The following is a 21,636-nucleotide window of genomic DNA, read 5'->3' on the forward strand; positions in this document are numbered from 1 at the left end:
TTAAAACCATAGCACAAGTGATGGATCACTGCATTCTTATTGCAACTTTTCCTAATTCCAAATGTTTGACAAACATCTCTCCAGTTGAAAACTGATTTGAAACAGCTTCAAAATTAGTTTGCAGTAAAAAAAACACTGAAGATGATGGGATTTATACAAAGTTTAAATATAGATAAGCTATCCTAAAATTCAACTTTAAGGAAATTGAACAAAGTTAGGTACCACCAAGATTTGAAATCAGATTACAGGATTCAAAGTCCAAAGTGCTCACCATTACACCATGGAACCCATTATTAGAGAGTCTTCCTCTACTCAATATTGAAATACTGAATGTTCTCCTGTTTTAGGTACATTTGGCATTTTTGTGTTTGCTGATGCTTTTATGTTTGGCCGGTTAGCTCAGTTGGTTAGAGCGTGGTGCTAATAACGCCAAGGTCATGTGTTCGATCCCCATACGGGCCATGTGCTTTTTCTTGTTGTCCTACAAGAAATGCCAAGAAGGGATTTTATCCAGCGGCAAAGTGCATGAAGTGTGGGATGAATGCATTGGCTACAGTTAGCAGCCCTTGAAACTTGCTAGAGAACATCATAGACACATACAAAACAGAGAATTTTTAAATCCATGTTAGGAATAAACAAAAATGTCATCCTTTGGCTGATGCAGCATTTCTCTATATGGCATACATAGAAAACTTTTTCTCAAATATAGCAATATGGCAAATCTAAGAAATGCTAAGGCTAATTAATCAATCAGGACATTTATTTGGTGATTGAATCTACTATGGGGGACTAAGTTTTAAGAAGAGAAGAAGAACAGACCTTTACTCTCATTAGTGCACACTGAAGAAGAAAATTCTTAAAACCAGAATATCTTAAAACCATAGCACAAGTGATGGATCACTGCATTCTTATTGCAACTTTTCCTATTTCCAAATGTTTGACAAACATCTCTCCAGTTGAAAACTGATTTGAAACAGCTTCAAAATTAGTTTGGAGTAAAAAAACCACTGAAGATGATGGGATTTATACAAAGTTTAAATATAGATAAGCTATCCTAAAATTCAACTTTAAGGAAATTGAACAAAGTTAGGTCCCACCAAGATTTGAAATCAGATTACTGGATTCAAAGTCCAAAGTGCTCACCATTACACCATGGAACCCATTATTAGAGAGTCTTCCTCTACTCAATATTGCTGATCTTTGAAATACTGAATGTTCTCCTGTTTTAGGTACATTTGGCATTATTGTGTTTGCTGATGCTTTTATGTTTGGCCGGTTTGCTCAGTTGGTTAGAGTGTGGTGCTAATAACGCCAAGGTCATGGGTTTGATCCCCATATGGGCCATGTGCTTTTTCTTGTTGGCAAGAAATGCCAAGAAGGGATTTTATCCAGCGGCAAAGTGCATGAAGTGTGGGATGAATGCATTGGCTACAGTTAGCAGCCCTTGAAACTTGCTAGAGAACATCATAGACACATACAAAACAGAGAATTTTTAAATCCATGTTAGGAATAAACAAAAATGTCATCCTTTGGCTGATGCAGCATTTCTCTATATGGCATACATAGAAAACTTTTTCTCAAATATAGCAATATGGCAAATCTAAGAAATGCTGTGGCAAATTAATCAATCAGGACATTTATTTGGTGATTGAATCTACTATGGGGGACTAAGTTTTATGACGAGAAGAAGAACAGACCTTTACTCTCATTAGTGCACACTGAAGAAGAAAATTCTTAAAACCAGAATATCTTAAAACCATAGCACAAGTGATGGATCACTGCATTCTTATTGCAACTTTTCCTAATTCCAAATGTTTGACAAACATCTCTCCAGTTGAAAACTGATTTGAAACAGCTTCAAAATTAGTTTGCAGTAAAAAAACCACTGAAGATGATGGGATTTATACAAAGTTTAAATATAGATAAGCTATCCTAAAATTCAACTTTAAGGAAATTGAACAAAGTTAGGTCCCACCAAGATTTGAAATCAGATTACTGGATTCAAAGTCCAAAGTGCTCACCATTACACCATGGAACCCATTATTAGAGAGTCTTCCTCTACTCAATATTGCTGATCTTTGAAATACTGAATGTTCTCCTGTTTTAGGTACATTTGGCATTTTTGTGTTTGCTGATGCTTTTATGTTTGGCCGGTTAGCTCAGTTGGTTAGAGTGATGTGCTAATAACACCAAGGTCATGTGTTCGATCCCCATACGGGCCATGTGCTTTTTCTTGTTGTCCTACAAGAAATGCCAAGAAGGGATTTTATCCAGCGGCAAAGTGCATGAAGTGTGGGATGAATGCATTGGCTACAGTTAGCAGCCCTTGAAACTTGCTAGAGAACATCATAGACACATAAAAAACAGAGAATTTTTAAATCCATGTTAGGAATAAACAAAAATGTCATCCTTTGGCTGATGCAGCTTTTCTCTATATGGCATACATAGAAAACTTTTTCTCAAATATAGCAATATGGCAAATCTAAGAAATGCTGTGGCTAATTAATCAATCAGGACATTTATTTGGTGATTGAATCTACTATGGGGGACTAAGTTTTAAGACGAGAAGAAGAACAGACCTTTACTCTCATTAGTGCACACTGAAGAAGAAAATTCTTAAAACCAGAATATCTTAAAACCATAGCACAAGTGATGGATCACTGCATTCTTATTGCAACTTTTCCTATTTCCAAATGTTTGACAAACATCTCTCCAGTTGAAAACTGATTTGAAACAGCTTCAAAATTAGTTTGGAGTAAAAAAACCACTGAAGATGATGGGATTTATACAAAGTTTAAATATAGATAAGCTATCCTAAAATTCAACTTTAAGGTAATTGAACAAAGTTAGGTCCCACCAAGATTTGAAATCAGATTACTGGATTCAAAGTCCAAAGTGCTCACCATTACACCATGGAACCCATTATTAGAGAGTCTTCCTCTACTCAATATTGCTGATCTTTGAAATACTGAATGCTCTCCTGTTTTAGGTACATTTGGCATTTTTGTGTTTGCTGATGCTTTTATGTTTGGCCGGTTTGCTCAGTTGGTTAGAGCGTGGTGCTAATAACGCCAAGGTCATGGGTTTGATCCCCATATGGGCCATGTGCTTTTTCTTGTTGGCAAAAAATGCCAAGAAGAGATTTTATCCAGCGGCAAAGTGCATGAAGTGTGGGATGAATGCATTGGCTACAGTTAGCAGCCCTTGAAACTTGCTAGAGAACATCATAGACACATACAAAACAGAGAATTTTTAAATCCATGTTAGGAATAAACAAAAATGTCATCCTTTGGCTGATGCAGCATTTCTCTATATGGCATACATAGAAAACTTTTTCTCAAATATAGCAATATGGCAAATCTAAGAAATGCTAAGGCTAATTAATCAATCAGGACATTTATTTGGTGATTGAATCTACTATGGGGGACTAAGTTTTAAGAAGAGAAGAAGAACAGACCTTTACTCTCATTAGTGCACACTGAAGAAGAAAATTCTTAAAACCAGAATATCTTAAAACCATAGCACAAGTGATGGATCACTGCATTCTTATTGCAACTTTTCCTAATTCCAAATGTTTGACAAACATCTCTCCAGTTGAAAACTGATTTGAAACAGCTTCAAAATTAGTTTGCAGTAAAAAACCACTGAAGATGATGGGATTTATACAAAGTTTAAATATAGATAAGCTATCCTAAAATTCAACTTTAAGGAAATTGAACAAAGTTAGGTACCACCAAGATTTGAAATCAGATTACAGGATTCAAAGTCCAAAGTGCTCACCATTACACCATGGAACCCATTATTAGAGAGTCTTCCTCTACTCAATATTGAAATACTGAATGTTCTCCTGTTTTAGGTACATTTGGCATTTTTGTGTTTGCTGATGCTTTTATGTTTGGCCGGTTAGCTCAGTTGGTTAGAGCGTGGTGCTAATAACGCCAAGGTCATGTGTTCGATCCCCATACGGGCCATGTGCTTTTTCTTGTTGTCCTACAAGAAATGCCAAGAAGGGATTTTATCCAGCGGCAAAGTGCATGAAGTGTGGGATGAATGCATTGGCCACAGTTAGCAGCCCTTGAAACTTGCTAGAGAACATCATAGACACATACAAAACAGAGAATTTTTAAATCCATGTTAGGAATAAACAAAAATGTCATCCTTTGGCTGATGCAGCATTTCTCTATATGGCATACATAGAAAACTTTTTCTCAAATATAGCAATATGGCAAATCTAAGAAATGCTAAGGCTAATTAATCAATCAGGACATTTATTTGGTGATTGAATCTACTATGGGGGACTAAGTTTTAAGAAGAGAAGAAGAACAGACCTTTACTCTCATTAGTGCACACTGAAGAAGAAAATTCTTAAAACCAGAATATCTTAAAACCATAGCACAAGTGATGGATCACTGCATTCTTATTGCAACTTTTCCTATTTCCAAATGTTTGACAAACATCTCTCCAGTTGAAAACTGATTTGAAACAGCTTCAAAATTAGTTTGGAGTAAAAAAACCACTGAAGATGATGGGATTTATACAAAGTTTAAATATAGATAAGCTATCCTAAAATTCAACTTTAAGGAAATTGAACAAAGTTAGGTCCCACCAAGATTTGAAATCAGATTACTGGATTCAAAGTCCAAAGTGCTCACCATTACACCATGGAACCCATTATTAGAGAGTCTTCCTCTACTCAATATTGCTGATCTTTGAAATACTGAATGTTCTCCTGTTTTAGGTACATTTGGCATTTTTGTGTTTGCTGATGCTTTTATGTTTGGCCGGTTTGCTCAGTTGGTTAGAGCGTGGTGCTAATAACGCCAAGGTCATGGGTTTGATCCCCATATGGGCCATGTGCTTTTTCTTGTTGGCAAGAAATGCCAAGAAGGGATTTTATCCAGCGGCAAAGTGCATGAAGTGTGGGATGAATGCATTGGCTACAGTTAGCAGCCCTTGAAACTTGCTAGAGAACATCATAGACACATACAAAACAGAGAATTTTTAAATCCATGTTAGGAATAAACAAAAATGTCATCCTTTGGCTGATGCAGCATTTCTCTATATGGCATATATAGAAAACTTTTTATCAAATATAGCAATATGGCAAATCTAAGAAATGCTAAGGCTAATTAATCAATCAGGACATTTATTTGGTGATTGAATCTACTATGGGGGACTAAGTTTTAAGACGAGAAGAAGAACAGACCTTTACTCTCATTAGTGCACACTGAAGAAGAAAATTCTTAAAACCAGAATATCTTAAAACCATAGCACAAGTGATGGATCACTGCATTCTTATTGCAACTTTTCCTATTTCCAAATGTTTGACAAACATCTCTCCAGTTGAAAACTGATTTGAAACAGCTTCAAAATTAGTTTGGAGTAAAAAAACCACTGAAGATGATGGGATTTATACAAAGTTTAAATATAGATAAGCTATCCTAAAATTCAACTTTAAGGAAATTGAACAAAGTTAGGTCCCACCAAGATTTGAAATCAGATTACTGGATTCAAAGTCCAAAGTGCTCACCATTACACCATGGAACCCATTATTAGAGAGTCTTCCTCTACTCAATATTGCTGATCTTTGAAATACTGAATGCTCTCCTGTTTTAGGTACATTTGGCATTTTTGTGTTTGCTGATGCTTTTATGTTTGGCCGGTTTGCTCAGTTGGTTAGAGCGTGGTGCTAATAACGCCAAGGTCATGGGTTTGATCCCCATATGGGCTATGTGCTTTTTCTTGTTGGCAAGAAATGCCAAGAAGGGATTTTATCCAGCGGCAAAGTGCATGAAGTGTGGGATGAATGCATTGGCTACAGTTAGCAGCCCTTGAAACTTGCTAGAGAACATCATAGACACATACAAAACAGAGAATTTTTAAATCCATGTTAGGAATAAACAAAAATGTCATCCTTTGGCTGATGCAGCATTTCTCTATATGGCATACATAGAAAACTTTTTCTCAAATATAGCAATATGGCAAATCTAAGAAATGCTAAGGCTAATTAATCAATCAGGACATTTATTTGGTGATAGAATCTACTATGGGGGACTAAGTTTTAAGAAGAGAAGAAGAACAGACCTTTACTCTCATTAGTGCACACTGAAGAAGAAAATTCTTAAAACCAGAATATCTTAAAACCATAGCACAAGTGATGGATCACTGCATTCTTATTGCAACTTTTCCTAATTCCAAATGTTTGACAAACATCTCTCCAGTTGAAAACTGATTTGAAACAGCTTCAAAATTAGTTTGCAGTAAAAAAACCACTGAAGATGATGGGATTTATACAAAGTTTAAATATAGATAAGCTATCCTAAAATTCAACTTTAAGGAAATTGAACAAAGTTAGGTACCACCAAGATTTGAAATCAGATTACAGGATTCAAAGTCCAAAGTGCTCACCATTACACCATGGAACCCATTATTAGAGAGTCTTCCTCTACTCAATATTGAAATACTGAATGTTCTCCTGTTTTAGGTACATTTGGCATTTTTGTGTTTGCTGATGCTTTTATGTTTGGCCGGTTAGCTCAGTTGGTTAGAGCGTGGTGCTAATAACGCCAAGGTCATGTGTTCGATCCCCATACGGGCCATGTGCTTTTTCTTGTTGTCCTACAAGAAATGCCAAGAAGGGATTTTATCCAGCGGCAAAGTGCATGAAGTGTGGGATGAATGCATTGGCTACAGTTAGCAGCCCTTGAAACTTGCTAGAGAACATCATAGACACATACAAAACAGAGAATTTTTAAATCCATGTTAGGAATAAACAAAAATGTCATCCTTTGGCTGATGCAGCATTTCTCTATATGGCATACATAGAAAACTTTTTCTCAAATATAGCAATATGGCAAATCTAAGAAATGCTAAGGCTAATTAATCAATCAGGACATTTATTTGGTGATTGAATCTACTATGGGGGACTAAGTTTTATGACGAGAAGAAGAACAGACCTTTACTCTCATTAGTGCACACTGAAGAAGAAAATTCTTAAAACCAGAATATCTTAAAACCATAGCACAAGTGATGGATCACTGCATTCTTATTGCAACTTTTCCTATTTCCAAATGTTTGACAAACATCTCTCCAGTTGAAAACTGATTTGAAACAGCTTCAAAATTAGTTTGGAGTAAAAAAACCACTGAAGATGATGGGATTTATACAAAGTTTAAATATAGATAAGCTATCCTAAAATTCAACTTTAAGGAAATTGAACAAAGTTAGGTCCCACCAAGATTTGAAATCAGATTACTGGATTCAAAGTCTAAAGTGCTCACCATTACACCATGGAACCCATTATTAGAGAGTCTTCCTCTACTCAATATTGCTGATCTTTGAAATACTGAATGCTCTCCTGTTTTAGGTACATTTGGCATTTTTGTGTTTGCTGATGCTTTTATGTTTGGCCGGTTTGCTCAGTTGGTTAGAGCGTGGTGCTAATAATGCCAAGGTCATGGGTTTGATCCCCATATGGGCCATGTGCTTTTTCTTGTTGGCAAGAAATGCCAAGAAGGGATTTTATCCAGCGGCAAAGTGCATGAAGTGTGGGATGAATGCATTGGCTACAGTTAGCAGCCCTTGAAACTTGCTAGAGAACATCATAGACACATCCAAAACAGAGAATTTTTAAATCCATGTTAGGAATAAACAAAAATGTCATCCTTTGGCTGATGCAGCATTTCTCTATATGGCATACATAGAAAACTTTTTCTCAAATATAGCAATATGGCAAATCTAAGAAATGCTAAGGCTAATTAATCAATCAGGACATTTATTTGGTGATTGAATCTACTATGGGGGACTAAGTTTTAAGAAGAGAAGAAGAACAGACCTTTACTCTCATTAGTGCACACTGAAGAAGAAAATTCTTAAAACCAGAATATCTTAAAACCATAGCACAAGTGATGGATCACTGCATTCTTATTGCAACTTTTCCTATTTCCAAATGTTTGACAAACATCTCTCCAGTTGAAAACTGATTTGAAACAGCTTCAAAATTAGTTTGGAGTAAAAAAACCACTGAAGATGATGGGATTTATACAAAGTTTAAATATAGATAAGCTATCCTAAAATTCAACTTTAAGGAAATTGAACAAAGTTAGGTCCCACCAAGATTTGAAATCAGATTACTGGATTCAAAGTCCAAAGTGCTCACCATTACACCATGGAACCCATTATTAGAGAGTCTTCCTCTACTCAATATTGCTGATCTTTGAAATACTGAATGTTCTCCTGTTTTAGGTACATTTGGCATTTTTGTGTTTGCTGATGCTTTTATGTTTGGCCGGTTTGCTCAGTTGGTTAGAGCGTGGTGCTAATAACGCCACGGTAATGGGTTTGATCCCCATATGGGCCATGTGCTTTTTCTTGTTGGCAAGAAATGCCAAGAAGGGATTTTATCCAGCGGCAAAGTGCATGAAGTGTGGGATGAATGCATTGGCTACAGTTAGCAGCCCTTGAAACTTGCTAGAGAACATCATAGACACATACAAAACAGAGAATTTTTAAATCCATGTTAGGAATAAACAAAAATGTCATCCTTTGGCTGATGCAGCATTTCTCTATATGGCATACATAGAAAACTTTTTCTCAAATATAGCAATATGGCAAATCTAAGAAATGCTGTGGCAAATTAATCAATCAGGACATTTATTTGGTGATTGAATCTACTATGGGGGACTAAGTTTTATGACGAGAAGAAGAACAGACCTTTACTCTCATTAGTGCACACTGAAGAAGAAAATTCTTAAAACCAGAATATCTTAAAACCATAGCACAAGTGATGGATCACTGCATTCTTATTGCAACTTTTCCTATTTCCAAATGTTTGACAAACATCTCTCCAGTTGAAAACTGATTTGAAACAGCTTCAAAATTAGTTTGGAGTAAAAAAACCACTGAAGATGATGGGATTTATACAAAGTTTAAATATAGATAAGCTATCCTAAAATTCAACTTTAAGGAAATTGAACAAAGTTAGGTACCACCAAGATTTGAAATCAGATTACAGGATTCAAAGTCCAAAGTGCTCACCATTACACCATGGAACCCATTATTAGAGAGTCTTCCTCTACTCAATATTGAAATACTGAATGTTCTCCTGTTTTAGGTACATTTGGCATTTTTGTGTTTGCTGATGCTTTTATGTTTGGCCGGTTAGCTCAGTTGGTTAGAGCGTGGTGCTAATAACGCCAAGGTCATGTGTTCGATCCCCATACGGGCCATGTGCTTTTTCTTGTTGTCCTACAAGAAATGCCAAGAAGGGATTTTATCCAGCGGCAAAGTGCATGAAGTGTGGGATGAATGCATTGGCTACAGTTAGCAGCCCTTGAAACTTGCTAGAGAACATCATAGACACATAAAAAACAGAGAATTTTTAAATCCATGTTAGGAATAAACAAAAATGTCATCCTTTGGCTGATGCAGCATTTCTCTATATGGCATACATAGAAAACTTTTTCTCAAATATAGCAATATGGCAAATCTAAGAAATGCTGTGGCTAATTAATCAATCAGGACATTTATTTGGTGATTGAATCTACTATGGGGGACTAAGTTTTAAGACGAGAAGAAGAACAGACCTTTACTCTCATTAGTGCACACTGAAGAAGAAAATTCTTAAAACCAGAATATCTTAAAACCATAGCACAAGTGATGGATCACTGCATTCTTATTGCAACTTTTCCTATTTCCAAATGTTTGACAAACATCTCTCCAGTTGAAAACTGATTTGAAACAGCTTCAAAATTAGTTTGGAGTAAAAAAACCACTGAAGATGATGGGATTTATACAAAGTTTAAATATAGATAAGCTATCCTAAAATTCAACTTTAAGGAAATTGAACAAAGTTAGGTCCCACCAAGATTTGAAATCAGATTACTGGATTCAAAGTCCAAAGTGCTCACCATTACACCATGGAACCCATTATTAGAGAGTCTTCCTCTACTCAATATTGCTGATCTTTGAAATACTGAATGCTCTCCTGTTTTAGGTACATTTGGCATTTTTGTGTTTGCTGATGCTTTTATGTTTGGCCGGTTTGCTCAGTTGGTTAGAGCGTGGTGCTAATAACGCCAAGGTCATGGGTTTGATCCCCATATGGGCCATGTACTTTTTCTTGTTGGCAAAAAATGCCAAGAAGAGATTTTATCCAGCGGCAAAGTGCATGAAGTGTGGGATGAATGCATTGGCTACAGTTAGCAGCCCTTGAAACTTGCTAGAGAACATCATAGACACATACAAAACAGAGAATTTTTAAATCCATGTTAGGAATAAACAAAAATGTCATCCTTTGGCTGATGCAGCATTTCTCTATATGGCATACATAGAAAACTTTTTCTCAAATATAGCAATATGGCAAATCTAAGAAATGCTAAGGCTAATTAATCAATCAGGACATTTATTTGGTGATTGAATCTACTATGGGGGACTAAGTTTTAAGAAGAGAAGAAGAACAGACCTTTACTCTCATTAGTGCACACTGAAGAAGAAAATTCTTAAAACCAGAATATCTTAAAACCATAGCACAAGTGATGGATCACTGCATTCTTATTGCAACTTTTCCTAATTCCAAATGTTTGACAAACATCTCTCCAGTTGAAAACTGATTTGAAACAGCTTCAAAATTAGTTTGCAGTAAAAAACCACTGAAGATGATGGGATTTATACAAAGTTTAAATATAGATAAGCTATCCTAAAATTCAACTTTAAGGAAATTGAACAAAGTTAGGTACCACCAAGATTTGAAATCAGATTACAGGATTCAAAGTCCAAAGTGCTCACCATTACACCATGGAACCCATTATTAGAGAGTCTTTCTCTACTCAATATTGAAATACTGAATGTTCTCCTGTTTTAGGTACATTTGGCATTTTTGTGTTTGCTGATGCTTTTATGTTTGGCCGGTTAGCTCAGTTGCTTAGAGCGTGGTGCTAATAACGCCAAGGTCATGTGTTCGATCCCCATACGGGCCATGTGCTTTTTCTTGTTGTCCTACAAGAAATGCCAAGAAGGGATTTTATCCAGCGGCAAAGTGCATGAAGTGTGGGATGAATGCATTGGCCACAGTTAGCAGCCCTTGAAACTTGCTAGAGAACATCATAGACACATACAAAACAGAGAATTTTTAAATCCATGTTAGGAATAAACAAAAATGTCATCCTTTGGCTGATGCAGCATTTCTCTATATGGCATACATAGAAAACTTTTTCTCAAATATAGCAATATGGCAAATCTAAGAAATGCTAAGGCTAATTAATCAATCAGGACATTTATTTGGTGATTGAATCTACTATGGGGGACTAAGTTTTAAGAAGAGAAGAAGAACAGACCTTTTCTCTCATTAGTGCACACTGAAGAAGAAAATTCTTAAAACCAGAATATCTTAAAACCATAGCACAAGTGATGGATCACTGCATTCTTATTGCAACTTTTCCTATTTCCAAATGTTTGACAAACATCTCTCCAGTTGAAAACTGATTTGAAACAGCTTCAAAATTAGTTTGGAGTAAAAAAACCACTGAAGATGATGGGATTTATACAAAGTTTAAATATAGATAAGCTATCCTAAAATTCAACTTTAAGGAAATTGAACAAAGTTAGGTCCCACCAAGATTTGAAATCAGATTACTGGATTCAAAGTCCAAAGTGCTCACCATTACACCATGGAACCCATTATTAGAGAGTCTTCCTCTACTCAATATTGCTGATCTTTGAAATACTGAATGCTCTCCTGTTTTAGGTACATTTGGCATTTTTGTGTTTGCTGATGCTTTTATGTTTGGCCGGTTTGCTCAGTTGGTTAGAGCGTGGTGCTAATAACGCCAAGGTCATGGGTTTGATCCCCATATGGGCCATGTGCTTTTTCTTGTTGGCAAGAAATGCCAAGAAGGGATTTTATCCAGCGGCAAAGTGCATGAAGTGTGGGATGAATGCATTGGCTACAGTTAGCAGCCCTTGAAACTTGCTAGAGAACATCATAGACACATACAAAACAGAGAATTTTTAAATCCATGTTAGGAATAAACAAAAATGTCATCCTTTGGCTGATGCAGCATTTCTCTATATGGCATACATAGAAAACTTTTTCTCAAATATAGCAATATGGCAAATCTAAGAAATGCTGTGGCAAATTAATCAATCAGGACATTTATTTGGTGATTGAATCTACTATGGGGGACTAAGTTTTATGACGAGAAGAAGAACAGACCTTTACTCTCATTAGTGCACACTGAAGAAGAAAATTCTTAAAACCAGAATATCTTAAAACCATAGCACAAGTGATGGATCACTGCATTCTTATTGCAACTTTTCCTAATTCCAAATGTTTGACAAACATCTCTCCAGTTGAAAACTGATTTGAAACAGCTTCAAAATTAGTTTGCAGTAAAAAAAACCACTGAAGATGATGGGATTTATACAAAGTTTAAATATAGATAAGCTATCCTAAAATTCAACTTTAAGGAAATTGAACAAAGTTAGGTTCCCACCAAGATTTGAAATCAGATTACTGGATTCAAAGTCCAAAGTGCTCACCATTACACCATGGAACCCATTATTAGAGAGTCTTCCTCTACTCAATATTGCTGATCTTTGAAATACTGAATGTTCTCCTGTTTTAGGTACATTTGGCATTTTTGTGTTTGCTGATGCTTTTATGTTTGGCCGGTTAGCTCAGTTGGTTAGAGTGTTGTGCTAATAACACCAAGGTCATGTGTTCGATCCCCATACGGGCCATGTGCTTTTTCTTGTTGTCCTACAAGAAATGCCAAGAAGGGATTTTATCCAGCGGCAAAGTGCATGAAGTGTGGGATGAATGCATTGGCTACAGTTAGCAGCCCTTGAAACTTGCTAGAGAACATCATAGACACATACAAAACAGAGAATTTTTAAATCCATGTTAGGAATAAACAAAAATGTCATCCTTTGGCTGATGCAGCATTTCTCTATATGGCATACATAGAAAACTTTTTCTCAAATATAGCAATATGGCAAATCTAAGAAATGCTGTGGCTAATTAATCAATCAGGACATTTATTTGGTGATTGAATCTACTATGGGGGACTAAGTTTTAAGAAGAGAAGAAGAACAGACCTTTACTCTCATTAGTGCACACTGAAGAAGAAAATTCTTAAAACCAGAATATCTTAAAACCATAGCACAAGTGATGGATCACTGCATTCTTATTGCAACTTTTCCTATTTCCAAATGTTTGACAAACATCTCTCCAGTTGAAAACTGATTTGAAACAGCTTCAAAATTAGTTTGGAGTAAAAAAACCACTGAAGATGATGGGATTTATACAAAGTTTAAATATAGATAAGCTATCCTAAAATTCAACTTTAAGGAAATTGAACAAAGTTAGGTCCCACCAAGATTTGAAATCAGATTACTGGATTCAAAGTCCAAAGTGCTCACCATTACACCATGGAACCCTTTATTAGAGAGTCTTCCTCTACTCAATATTGCTGATCTTTGAAATACTGAATGTTCTCCTGTTTTAGGTACATTTGGCATTTTTGTGTTTGCTGATGTTTTTATGTTTGGCCAGTTAGCTCAGTTGGTTAGAGTGTGGTGCTAATAACGCCAAGGTCATGTGTTCGATCCCCATATGGGCCATGTGCTTTTTCTTGTTGGCAAGAAATGCCAAGAAGGGATTTTATCCAGCGGCAAAGTGCATGAAGTGTGGGATGAATGCATTGGCTACAGTTAGCAGCCCTTGAAACTTGCTAGAGAACATCATAGACACATACAAAACAGAGAATTTTTAAATCCATGTTAGGAATAAACAAAAATGTCATCCTTTGGCTGATGCAGCATTTCTCTATATGGCATACATAGAAAACTTTTTCTCAAATATAGCAATATGGCAAATCTAAGAAATGCTAAGGCTAATTAATCAATCAGGACATTTATTTGGTGATTGAATCTTCTATGGGGGACTAAGTTTTAAGAAGAGAAGAAGAACAGACCTTTACTCTCATTAGTGCACACTGAAGAAGAAAATTCTTAAAACCAGAATATCTTAAAACCATAGCACAAGTGATGGATCACTGCATTCTTATTGCAACTTTTCCTATTTCCAAATGTTTGACAAACATCTCTCCAGTTGAAAACTGATTTGAAACAGCTTAAAAATTAGTTTGGAGTAAAAAAACCACTGAAGATGATGGGATTTATACAAAGTTTAAATATAGATCAGCTATCCTAAAATTCAACTTTAAGGAAATTGAACAAAGTTAGGTCTCACCAAGATTTGAAATCAGATTACAGGATTCAAAGTCCAAAGTGCTCACCATTACACCATGGAACCCATTATTAGAGAGTCTTCCTCTACTCAATATTGAAATACTGAATGTTCTCCTGTTTTAGGTACATTTGGCATTTTTGTGTTTGCTGATGCTTTTATGTTTGGCCGGATAGCTCAGTTGGTTAGAGCGTGGTGCTAATAACGCCAAGGTCATGTGTTCGATCCCCATACGGGCCATGTGCTTTTTCTTGTTGTCCTACAAGAAATGCCAAGAAGGGATTTTATCCAGCGGCAAAGTGCATGAAGTGTGGGATGAATGCATTGGCTACAGTTAGCAGCCCTTGAAACTTGCTAGAGAACATCATAGACACATACAAAACAGAGAATTTTTAAATCCATGTTAGGAATAAACAAAAATGTCATCCTTTGGCTGATGCAGCATTTCTCTATATGGCATACATAGAAAACTTTTTCTCAAATATAGCAATATGGCAAATCTAAGAAATGCTAAGGCTAATTAATCAATCAGGACATTTATTTGGTGATTGAATCTACTATGGGGGACTAAGTTTTAAGAAGAGAAGAAGAACAGACCTTTACTCTCATTAGTGCACACTGAAGAAGAAAATTCTTAAAACCAGAATATCTTAAAACCATAGCACAAGTGATGGATCACTGCATTCTTATTGCAACTTTTCCTATTTCCAAATGTTTGACAAACATCTCTCCAGTTGAAAACTGATTTGAAACAGCTTCAAAATTAGTTTGGAGTAAAAAAACCACTGAAGATGATGGGATTTATACAAAGTTTAAATATAGATAAGCTATCCTAAAATTCAACTTTAAGGAAATTGAACAAAGTTAGGTCCCACCAAGATTTGAAATCAGATTACTGGATTCAAAGTCCAAAGTGCTCACCATTACACCATGGAACCCATTATTAGAGAGTCCTCCTCTACTCAATATTGCTGATCTTTGAAATACTGAATGTTCTCCTGTTTTAGGTACATTTGGCATTTTTGTGTTTGCTGATGCTTTTATGTTTGGCCGGTTAGCTCAGTTGGTTAGAGTGTTGTGCTAATAACACCAAGGTCATGTGTTCGATTCCCATACGGGCCATGTGCTTTTTCTTGTTGTCCTACAAGAAATGCCAAGAAGGGATTTTATCCAGCGGCAAAGTGCATGAAGTGTGGGATGAATGCATTGGCTACAGTTAGCAGCCCTTGAAACTTGCAAGAGAACATCATAGACACATACAAAACAGAGAATTTTTAAATCCATGTTAGGAATAAACAAAAATGTCATCCTTTGGCTGATGCAGCATTTCTCTGTATGGCATACATAGAAAACTTTTTCTCAAATATAGCAATATGGCAAATCTAAGAAATGCTAAGGCTAATTAATCAATCAGGACATTTATTTGGTGATTGAATCTACTATGGGGGACTAAGTTTTAAGAAGAGAAGAAGAACAGACCTTTACTCTCATTAGTGCACACTGAAGAAGAAAATTCTTAAAACCAGAATATCTTAAAACCATAGCACAAGTGATGGATCACTGCATTCTTATTGCAACTTTTCCTATTTCCAAATGTTTGACAAACATCTCTCCAGTTGAAAACTGATTTGAAACAGCTTCAAAATTAGTTTGCAGTAAAAAAACCACTGAAGATGATGGGATTTATACAAAGTTTAAATATAGATAAGCTATCCTAAAATTCAACTTTAAGGAAATTGAACAAAGTTAGGTACCACCAAGATTTGAAATCAGATTACAGGATTCAAAGTCCAAAGTGCTCACCATTACACCATGGAACCCATTATTAGAGAGTCTTCCTCTACTCAATATTGAAATACTGAATGTTCTCCTGTTTTAGGTACATTTGGCATTTTTGTGTTTGCTGATGCTTTTATGTTTGGCCGGTTAGCTCAGTTGGTTAGAGCGTGGTGCTAATAACGCCAAGGTCATGTGTTCGATCCCCATACGGGCCATGTGCTTTTTCTTGTTGTCCTACAAGAAATGCCAAGAAGGGATTTTATCCAGCGGCAAAGTGCATGAAGTGTGGGATGAATGCATTGGCTACAGTTAGCAGCCCTTGAAACTTGCTAGAGAACATCATAGACACATACAAAACAGAGAATTTTTAAATCCATGTTAGGAATAAACAAAAATGTCATCCTTTGGCTGATGCAGCATTTCTCTATATGGCATACATAGAAAACTTTTTCTCAAATATAGCAATATGGCAAATCTAAGAAATGCTAAGGCTAATTAATCAATCAGGACATTTATTTGGTGATTGAATCTACTATGGGGGACTAAGTTTTAAGAAGAGAAGAAGAACAGACCTTTACTCTCATTAGTGCACACTGAAGAAGAAAATTCTTAAAACCAGAATATCTTAAAACCATAGCACAAGTGATGGATCACTGCATTCTTATTGCAACTTTTCCTATTTCCAAATGTTTGACAAACATCTCTCCAGTTGAAAACTGATTTGAAACAGCTTCAAAATTAGTTTGGAGTAAAAAAACCACTGAAGATGATGGGATTTATACAAAGTTTAAATATAGATAAGCTATCCTAAAATTCAACTTTAAGGAAATTGAACAAAGTTAGGTCCCACCAAGATTTGAAATCAGATTACTGGATTCAAAGTCCAAAGTGCTCACCATTACACCATGGAACCCATTATTAGAGAGTCTTCCTCTACTCAATATTGCTGATCTTTGAAATACTGAATGTTCTCCTGTTTTAGGTACATTTGGCATTTTTGTGTTTGCTGATGCTTTTATGTTTGGCCGGTTAGCTCAGTTGGTTAGAGTGTTGTGCTAATAACACCAAGGTCATGTGTTCGATCCCCATACGGGCCATGTGCTTTTTCTTGTTGTCCTACAAGAAATGCCAAGAAGGGATTTTATCCAGCAGCAAAGTGCATGAAGTGTGGGATGAATGCATTGGCTACAGTTAGCAGCACTTGAAACTTGCTAGAGAACATCATAGACACATACATAACAGAGAATTTTTAAATCCATGTTAGGAATAAACAAAAATGTCATCCTTTGGCTGATGCAGCATTTCTCTATATGGCATACATAGAAAACTTTTTCTCAAATATAGCAATATGGCAAATCTAAGAAATGCTATGGCAAATTAATCAATCAGGACATTTATTTGGTGATTGAATCTACTATGGGGGACTAAGTTTTAAGAAGAGAAGAAGAACAGACCTTTACTCTCATTAGTGCACACTGAAGAAGAAAATTCTTAAAACCAGAATATCTTAAAACCATAGCACAAGTGATGGATCACTGCATTCTTATTGCAACTTTTCCTATTTCCAAATGTTTGACAAACATCTCTCCAGTTGAAAACTGATTTGAAACAGCTTAAAAATTAGTTTGGAGTAAAAAAACCACTGAAGATGATGGGATTTATACAAAGTTTAAATATAGATAAGCTATCCTAAAATTCAACTTTAAGGAAATTGAACAAAGTTAGGTCTCACCAAGATTTGAAATCAGAATACTGGATTCAAAGTCCAAAGTGCTCACCATTACACCATGGAACCCATTATTAGAGAGTCTTCCTCTACTCAATATTGCTGATCTTTGAAATACTGAATGTTCTCCTGTTTTAGGTACATTTGGCATTTTTGTGTTTGCTGATGCTTTTATGTTTGGCCGGTTAGCTCAGTTGGTTAGAGCGTGGTGCTAATAATGCCAAGGTCATGTGTTTTTTCTTGTTGTCCTACAAGAAATGCCAAGAAGGGATTTTATCCAGCGGCAAAGTGCATGAAGTGTGGGATGAATGCATTGGCTACAGTTAGCAGCCCTTGAAACTTGCAAGAGAACATCATAGACACATACAAAACAGAGAATTTTTAAATCCATGTTAGGAATAAACAAAAATGTCATCCTTTGGCTGATGCAGCATTTCTCTATATGGCATACATAGAAAACTTTTTCTCAAATATAGCAATATGGCAAATCTAAGAAATGCTGTGGCAAATTAATCAATCAGGACATTTATTTGGTGATTGAATCTACTATGGGGGACTAAGTTTTAAGACGAGAAGAAGAACAGACCTTTACTCTCATTAGTGCACACTGAAGAAGAAAATTCTTAAAACCAGAATATCTTAAAACCATAGCACAAGTGATGGATCACTGCATTCTTATTGCAACTTTTCCTATTTCCAAATGTTTGACAAACATCTCTCCAGTTGAAAACTGATTTGAAACAGCTTCAAAATTAGTTTGGAGTAAAAAAACCACTGAAGATGATGGGATTTATACAAAGTTTAAATATAGATAAGCTATCCTAAAATTCAACTTTAAGGAAATTGAACAAAGTTAGGTCCCACCAAGATTTGAAATCAGATTACTGGATTCAAAGTCCAAAGTGCTCACCATTACACCATGGAACCCATTATTAGAGAGTCTTCCTCTACTCAATATTGCTGATCTTTGAAATACTGAATGCTCTCCTGTTTTAGGTACATTTGGCATTTTTGTGTTTGCTGATGCTTTTATGTTTGGCCGGTTTGCTCAGTTGGTTAGAGCGTGGTGCTAATAACAACAAGGTCATGGGTTTGATCCCCATATGGGCCATGTGCTTTTTCTTGTTGGCAAGAAATGCCAAGAAGGGATTTTATCCAGCGGCAAAGTGCATGAAGTGTGGGATGAATGCATTGGCTACAGTTAGCAGCCCTTGAAACTTGCAAGAGAACATCATAGACACATACAAAACAGAGAATTTTTAAATCCATGTTAGGAATAAACAAAAATGTCATCCTTTGGCTGATGCAGCATTTCTCTATATGGCATACATAGAAAACTTTTTCTCAAATATAGCAATATGGCAAATCTAAGAAATGCTGTGGCAAATTAATCAATCAGGACATTTATTTGGTGATTGAATCTACTATGGGGGACTAAGTTTTAAGACGAGAAGAAGAACAGACCTTTACTCTCATTAGTGCACACTGAAGAAGAAAATTCTTAAAACCAGAATATCTTAAAACCATAGCACAAGTGATGGATCACTGCATTCTTATTGCAACTTTTCCTATTTCCAAATGTTTGACAAACATCTCTCCAGTTGAAAACTGATTTGAAACAGCTTCAAAATTAGTTTGGAGTAAAAAAACCACTGAAGATGATGGGATTTATACAAAGTTTAAATATAGATAAGCTATCCTAAAATTCAACTTTAAGGAAATTGAACAAAGTTAGGTCCCACCAAGATTTGAAATCAGATTACTGGATTCAAAGTCCAAAGTGCTCACCATTACACCATGGAACCCATTATTAGAGAGTCTTCCTCTACTCAATATTGCTGATCTTTGAAATACTGAATGCTCTCCTGTTTTAGGTACATTTGGCATTTTTGTGTTTGCTGATGCTTTTATGTTTGGCCGGCTTGCTCAGTTGGTTAGAGCTTGGTGCTAATAACACCAAGGTCATGGGTTTGATCCCCATATGGGCCATGTGCTTTTTCTTGTTGGCAAGAAATGCCAAGAAGGGATTTTATCCAGCGGCAAAGTGCATGAAGTGTGGGATGAATGCATTGGCTACAGTTAGCAGCCCTTGAAACTTGCAAGAGAACATCATAGACACATACAAAACAGAGAATTTTTAAATCCATGTTAGGAATAAACAAAAATGTCATCCTTTGGCTGATGCAGCATTTCTCTATATGGCATACATAGAAAACTTTTTCTCAAATATAGCAATATGGCAAATCTAAGAAATGCTGTGGCAAATTAATCAATCAGGACATTTATTTGGTGATTGAATCTACTATGGGGGACTAAGTTTTAAGACGAGAAGAAGAACAGACCTTTATTCTCATTAGTGCACACTGAAGAAGAAAATTCTTAAAACCAGAATATCTTAAAACCATAGCACAAGTGATGGATCACTGCATTCTTATTGCAACTTTTCCTATTTCCAAATGTTTGACAAACATCTCTCCAGTTGAAAACTGATTTGAAACAGCTTCAAAATTAGTTTGGAGTAAAAAAACCACTGAAGATGATGGGATTTATACAAAGTTTAAATATAGATAAGCTATCCTAAAATTCAACTTTAAGGAAATTGAACAAAGTTAGGTCCCACCAAGATTTGAAATCAGATTACTGGATTCAAAGTCCAAAGTGCTCACCATTACACCATGGAACCCATTATTAGAGAGTCTTCCTCTACTCAATATTGCTGATCTTTGAAATACTGAATGCTCTCCTGTTTTAGGTACATTTGGCATTTTTGTGTTTGCTGATGCTTTTATGTTTGGCCGGTTTGCTCAGTTGGTTAGAGCGTGGTGCTAATAACACCAAGGTCATGGGTTTGATCCCCATATGGGCCATGTGCTTTTTCTTGTTGGCAAGAAATGCCAAGAAGGGATTTTATCCAGCGGCAAAGTGCATGAAGTGTGGGATGAATGCATTGGCTACAGTTAGCAGCCCTTGAAACTTGCAAGAGAACATCATAGACACATACAAAACAGAGAATTTTTAAATCCATGTTAGGAATAAACAAAAATGTCATCCTTTGGCTGATGCAGCATTTCTCTATATGGCATACATAGAAAACTTTTTCTCAAATATAGCAATATGGCAAATCTAAGAAATGCTGTGGCAAATTAATCAATCAGGACATTTATTTGGTGATTGAATCTACTATGGGGGACTAAGTTTTAAGACGAGAAGAAGAACAGACCTTTACTCTCATTAGTGCACACTGAAGAAGAAAATTCTTAAAACCAGAATATCTTAAAACCATAGCACAAGTGATGGATCACTGCATTCTTATTGCAACTTTTCCTATTTCCAAATGTTTGACAAACATCTCTCCAGTTGAAAACTGATTTGAAACAGCTTCAAAATTAGTTTGGAGTAAAAAAACCACTGAAGATGATGGGATTTATACAAAGTTTAAATATAGATAAGCTATCCTAAAATTCAACTTTAAGGAAATTGAACAAAGTTAGGTCCCACCAAGATTTGAAATCAGATTACTGGATTCAAAGTCCAAAGTGCTCACCATTACACCATGGAACCCATTATTAGAGAGTCTTCCTCTACTCAATATTGCTGATCTTTGAAATACTGAATGCTCTCCTGTTTTAGGTACATTTGGCATTTTTGTGTTTGCTGATGCTTTTATGTTTGGCCGGTTTGCTCAGTTGGTTAGAGCGTGGTGCTAATAACACCAAGGTCATGGGTTTGATCCCCATATGGGCCATGTGCTTTTTCTTGTTGGCAAGAAATGCCAAGAAGGGATTTTATCCAGCGGCAAAGTGCATGAAGTGTGGGATGAATGCATTGGCTACAGTTAGCAGCCCTTGAAACTTGCAAGAGAACATCATAGACACATACAAAA

The 21,636-nt window shown here is 36.0% G+C and overlaps 5 non-coding genes across 5 annotated transcripts; all 5 read left to right on the top strand.

Annotated features, from left to right (window-relative positions):
• The first annotated feature begins 388 nt into the window (after window positions 1-388).
• On the top strand, window positions 389-462 carry TRNAI-AAU (transfer RNA isoleucine (anticodon AAU)). The gene has a single exon. It is a non-coding gene; the product is annotated as a tRNA-Ile (tRNA).
• Window positions 463-3,897: 3,435 nt separating this feature from the next.
• On the top strand, window positions 3,898-3,971 carry TRNAI-AAU (transfer RNA isoleucine (anticodon AAU)). Its single transcript has one exon. It is a non-coding gene; the product is annotated as a tRNA-Ile (tRNA).
• Window positions 3,972-6,525: 2,554 nt separating this feature from the next.
• Window positions 6,526-6,599, top strand: TRNAI-AAU (transfer RNA isoleucine (anticodon AAU)). Its single transcript has one exon. It is a non-coding gene; the product is annotated as a tRNA-Ile (tRNA).
• Window positions 6,600-9,153: 2,554 nt separating this feature from the next.
• Window positions 9,154-9,227, top strand: TRNAI-AAU (transfer RNA isoleucine (anticodon AAU)). Its single transcript has one exon. It is a non-coding gene; the product is annotated as a tRNA-Ile (tRNA).
• Window positions 9,228-16,168: 6,941 nt separating this feature from the next.
• On the top strand, window positions 16,169-16,242 carry TRNAI-AAU (transfer RNA isoleucine (anticodon AAU)). The gene has a single exon. It is a non-coding gene; the product is annotated as a tRNA-Ile (tRNA).
• The last annotated feature ends 5,394 nt before the right edge of the window (window positions 16,243-21,636 follow it).

The sequence above is a fragment of the Taudactylus pleione genome, unplaced genomic scaffold, assembly GCF_031769625.1.
Source record: "Taudactylus pleione unplaced genomic scaffold, aTauple2 ptg000085l, whole genome shotgun sequence".
NCBI classification, from domain to species: Eukaryota; Metazoa; Chordata; class Amphibia; order Anura; family Myobatrachidae; genus Taudactylus; species Taudactylus pleione.